The sequence below is a fragment of the Teleopsis dalmanni genome, chromosome 2, assembly GCF_002237135.1.
Source record: "Teleopsis dalmanni isolate 2A chromosome 2, ASM223713v2, whole genome shotgun sequence".
Lineage (NCBI taxonomy): Eukaryota > Metazoa > Arthropoda > Insecta > Diptera > Diopsidae > Teleopsis > Teleopsis dalmanni.
The window spans coordinates 196485201-196491333 of NC_051847.1; positions in this window are offsets into that span (position 1 = coordinate 196485201).

Sequence of the window (6133 nt, forward strand, 5' to 3'; positions counted from 1 at the left end):
TCTTATCCGGTTTTGAGAAGACAATGACTGGGGCCAGCTGTCAGAACTTAGGAAATTTACCTAGCTTGAGCATGCAATTAATTATGTTAGTGAAAAGCTGGATTACATTCTCCTGCAGGTTACGTAGGCATCTGTTGTTAATTATATCATGACCAGGTGCCAATCTTATCTTTAATCTTGCTATAATTTGGGTGATTTCTTCGACAGTACATGGTACAATGCTATCATTTGGTTCCTGATCCAGAATATTATTTGCCTCCTCGGAGATGCGTTGTTCTTCCTCTGAGTCATATTCTAAGTCTTCATTGGGCTGGAATTGAAGTTCAAGGGTGTCCGCGAAGGCCACGGCTTTTTCTAAATCTGTATATACCAAGCCTCCAAGTCACTCCATGGATGGGTGGTATTACTGGTTTACGTTTCAGCCTGAAGTACTTATTCATGGCCCAGAAGGTTTTATCCCCTAATTTAAGACACATCAAAAATTCACCCCATTTCACATTTTTAAATGCATAGATCCTTTTCCTGATTTCATTTGAAAGACGATTGGCCTCTCTTCTGCTCTCTGGGTCACCCGTTATTTGAGCAAATTTCCGGACTCTATTTCGATTTCTAATCATGTTTTTAATATGCTGAGGTAAGCTTAAATAACTGCATAGTTTTCTATCTTTGATGGTGGAACAGCTATCCAAGGCCTGTTTTAATAGATGCGTCAGGTTCTGTATACTTCTGGATGGTTATTGATGCAGCTGGTGTCCACCAAGTTCTTAAAAGCATTCCAGTCGATGGAAGAGAATGTAGGGGTCATAATATTCATGGAGCAGTTTTCAAGAATGAATAGAACCTGTTTATGATCGGAGTCCAGCTCATCCAAAACTTCCACAAGCACGGTATAATCTAGGTTGGACATGCCAAGGTCTATTATATGGCCTGCTCCGCTGCCGTAGTGAGTTGGCTCGTTAGGCGTATGGAATTGGCGCATATAGTTATTAACAAACTGGACAATTTCCCTTCCGGAACTATTCGTACTTCTATCTTCCCAGTTTCTGTGATATCCTTTCAAGTCTCTAGCAAGGAATGTGGGTAACTTGTTACTTATTAGTGTTGCTAGGTCCCCCAGATAGGTTTTCACGTTTGGCTGCCTATAAAATGAGGTAAAGATGATATTACCCGTTGGGCTCTCTACCTCCACAAAAGTAGCTTCGAGAGCTTGTAAATTATTAATTCTGAGGTGGTGTTTGATGTTTCTCCTAATAAGGATAGCAGTGCCCCTCCTCTTCTTGAGACCCTGTCTCATCTGTAAATGATGTAGTTAGGGATTTTTAGCTGCATTGAGGGTTTAAGGAAAGTTTCTTGCAGGACCATAATGTCTAATTCAAAATCATGAAGAAATTGTGTAACCTCATGTTTCTTGTTTGTTATGGAATTTGCATTCCAAGTCACAATTTTCAAGCGATGTGATGGTGTGTTCATTGTGAAGTTGGCAGTAGGCTTTGTAGCATGGCCTGCATCATATTCTTCATAATCGAGTTCAGCTTTTCCTGGAAGTTGTTCATTAACTTTTCTAATTGGGCGACCGGTGGATGTGGTGAGGTGGGGAGTTTTTGGGAGAAGGTTTTTTCTGCAACATCCCCATACGTCATTGATGGCTTTATTGAGGGGTTAGGTGGTATCACAGTGTTATCTTTTCTTTTTGGAATGTTTTTCGGAGCACACGGAAATCCTCTATAATTTGCCGGATGATCACCGCCGCAGTTTGAACATTTCGGGTGATCTTCACGAGGCTTCATACATAGGGAGTGATGATGTGTGCTCTCACACTTAACACATTTGGGTGCGGCCTTACAGTTAGTGGCAACATGACCAAACTGTTGGCAGTTGTGACACTGAGGGAGCTTTTTAGCGGACGCTGAGTTTCAACTGTCACTTTTAGGTGGCAAACATTGGATATGTTGTATATATCCTTTTGGTCCGTAGGAAGACGAATTTTAATAAGTTTTTCGACTGTCTGCCTCGTCTTAAGGAAGTGGCACTCAAGCATGCTAAACCCTTTCTCTTCAAGATATTCTTTTATATCCTTTGAATTTTGTCACTCCAGGCCTCTGATTATTATGTTAACACACTTCTCATCAGGAAGAAAGTGTGTGTGATAAGGCTCTTTAATCTCGGTAAGGAATTTCGTCATTTTCCGGTGGTCATCAATTGTTACTGCCGTTATTTGGATCCCAAGACGCACCTTTTTAGCCTCACTAAACTTCAAGTTTCTTACATGGAATTGTTTAACCAAAGAGCCCCAAGTGTTAGTCCGACGTAGCACAATGGGGACAACTTTTCCTAGTTTCTTTTCAGAGGTCGCGCCATCACAAACCGGTTGCCCTTCGCTGCTATTGAATTACCTGTGACGTTTGCGCATTCTTGAACCACTACTTGCTTAGGGGATTCCGGAAGGTTTACCTGATTTATTAAGGATTTCTCACCATGGGTGGAAGTGACCTTAATCAGATATGATACCACTACTGTAGGTGTGGATTTGGGAACTTTTTCCTTAAATTTTTTAGACGATTTGATTTTCGTATCGTAAGTTGGGAAATCTTTATTGTAAGAGCTAGAGGACCCACAGCCTGAGACAATGGGCTCCTCAGCGGCGGTCACCAACTCCATGAAGAAGAGAAGAGTCAGTCTTAAAAAGTTAGTCTTAAAGTGAGTCTTAAGGTAGTTTTACATCTGTCGTATAAATAAAGACTTAATAATATAATTAAATTATAAATAAATAAATGTATAACTGAACTAAAAGATGGTATTTTAATTTACTTGAATTTATTGATTCAAGAGCCACGTTCCCAATCGTACAGTCATGCAGATTGGTGCTGGTTCCACTCCAACTTTGAACGCAAGGTCCGCATTTGTAAACAACCTTGTAGTTTTTCGGCATCATCGCAGACAAAAAACTAAGCTCTCTTTCGTCGTCGTCGAGCCGCAACGAAGGCAGCATACAAATAGCTCGACTCAGCATCAAGAATCCAGTTACGTCCGCCATATTTGTAATAGATACGGGTGATACCGACATCGCAGTTATTCTACGGCTATTTGTGCGTCATTCGTGCAACACGAGCGGCGCTTCATCGGTGAATTTATTTGCAGCGAACGGCACTCACATTCGCACGTTTGGGGAGAAACGTCTTCAGTTGTCCCTTGGGCTGCGCAGAGATTTCTTATGGACTTTCGTAGTTGCAAACGTCAGATGCTCCATCGTTGGTACCGCTTTCGTAAGGCACTATGACCTATTGGTGGACCTAATCAGTGGCCTGAAACGAAAGCGACTGGTCGACAACAAAACAACGGTTACGGTCAAAGGTGACACTGCCAAGATGCAAACGATCGAAGTGCGCCCATGCCGTTCATAGTCAACAACGTTTGTTTTTGCTAATGCCTGGGAACCAAACAGCAATCGCCTGGTCGCCTGATTGTAACATAAAATTTACACTCGTAAATTTTATGACACAATAATAAAAAAAAAAAAACAAAATATAGACAAAATAAAAAAAAACAAGGAAAAAAAACACACAACAAAACCACTAATAAAACTTGTAAACAACGCACCGGTGCAATTGCAAGAACAAACATACTGTTTGCTTCGCACATCGCAGGTATAAAAGGCGAAGCAAAAGCAGTAGACTGGCAGTCAGCGAAGCATCAAGCTAGTAAAGACATCGTTCTAAACTTGCAAGCTGATACATCGGTGAATAGAAATATACATTTCAGTTCACATTATTTTTTTTAAATATAATAGAAATAAACATTTCTATTATATAATTACTTGTAAACCAAATCGGTGAATAGAAATATACATTTCAGTTCACATTGTTTTTTTTAAATATAATAGAAATAAACATTTCTATTATATAATTACTTGTAAACCAAATCGGTGAATAGAAATATACATTTCAGTTCACATTATTTTTTTTTAAATATAATAGAAATAAACATTTCTATTATAAAATCAATAGTCGGTGAATAGAAATATACATTTCAGTTCACATTGTTTTTTTTCTAATACAATAGAAATAAACATTTCTATTATAAAATCAATAGTCTGATAGTCTATTGCAGTAGCAATAGAAACATACATTGCTATTTTCTTTGTATATAACGAAAGCAACACTCAGTGATTGTAGCGAAGCCACCGTCCACCGTACATCCAAACTCACCACTGTTCCTAACAAACAATGATGTTAGTCGCAAAACGACTAACATCAGGAGGCAAATCTTGGACTTACTTCGCTAAAAAGGAGGAACTGGTGAGTTACGCAGACGAATTCGGATAAGATCCAAGTGGTTCACTGGAGGAACTTCGGAAAAAACTTTCAACGTTCATGGACTCAGAGGCAGCTGAGAAAGATACCGCCCGGCTACAGGAACTCGCTAAACTACATATCAGAAGCTCATCACCGGGAGTCATTGAAAATAGACGTCCTTCGATATCTAAGGGAGGAAGTGTAACCATGGCCGAATATCCAGTAATCATCAATCAAGTCAGAAAATGGGAATGCCACTACTCAGGGGAACACGAAATACTACCATTTATAGAACGGATCGAGGAACTGGCAGGAACATAGGGACTTATTACCGAAACTAATGCCTGAAGTACTAAAAGACAAGGCACTGATCTGGTTCAGGAATAACAACAAGCGATGGACCGAGTGGCCATCATTCAAAACAGATATATTAGCATTCTTCTTGCCCCCAAGATACTTCGAACAATTAGAGGACAAAATACGAGCCCGCCTGCAACAACCCAGGGAACTGTTCAGAGATTATGTATTGGCACTGCAGAACATCATGCAATATTCAACATACAGCGAAGAAATAAAATTAGAAAGGATCTACCGGAACAGTCGTACCGAGTATCAATGGTACATCCGTAGGAAAGACTTCCAGTCATTATCAGAGCTGTTGACATTAGCTGGGGACCTGGAGGCACTGACCGCTACAGACTATCAAGTAAGAAATACGTTACCGGCTAAGGAGATCAAAGCACGAGTGATTGATGCATCTGAAGACAAGATCAAAGATGTCAGGACAGCTTGTCGTCGTTGCGGGCAACAAGGACACTTGAGGTGGAATTGTCGTTTTACAAGCATCTTATTTTGCTGGGAATGCGGGAAAAGAGGAAAACGTACAATTGATTGCTGCAGGAACGAGGGAAACGAGGTCAGGGTCCATCGACAGAACGGGGCGATGAGACCACAAGACAACACCCCGTCCCACCATTAGGATGCATGAAGCTCAGTGAATCACGTCTGTCGGCCCAAGTAACTAATAATCAACAAGAACAACTAACGCCGTCACAGCTAGAGAAAGTTGGTTCTCTTCGTCTGATTAGAAAAGTAAATAGATCATTGAATCAAAACAATAAATGTTGTTTTTTAACTCAGGAGCCATCCAGATCGAAAAATCGGAAACAAGTGAAAGACCGAAGTAAATTTCAACAGGATTGCGATCAAAATAACATAGAATTACCAAGTCAAGACATACACCGCCAGCAAAATACAGAGTCTAACACAGAATTACCGAGTCAAGAAATACACCGTCAGCAAAACACAGAGTCTAATACAGAATTACCGAGTCAAGAAATACACCGTCAGCAAAACACAGAATCTAACACAGAATTACCAAGTCAAGAAATACAGCGACAAAACACAGAGTCTAACACAGAATTACCAAGTCAAGAAACACCAAGTCAACGGAACACGAAACCTAACACAGAATTACAAAGTCAGGAGACACAACTTAACAAACAGTTGCAAACTCAAGTCCAAGAAATACACCGCCAACGATCTACAAGAGAGTTTCTAGCACAAAGCCAAGAAATACAACGACAGCAAAACTCAGAACCTGACAGACAGTTACAAATTCCAAGCCAAGAATGTCGAGCACAAGTTTTAATTAATCGCGTTAGTCAACAGGAACAACTGCCACCTCAGGAGAACTTTAACGTAGATCAACCGAAGGCAAAAGGAACCAAGTCACCAACGCTAGTAAGACAATATTTCGTCGAGACAGAGATTCCAAATAGTAGTCAAAATCGCCAGCAACAATTAAGACGTTTAGGTATACTTAAACAAAAAGATGACAA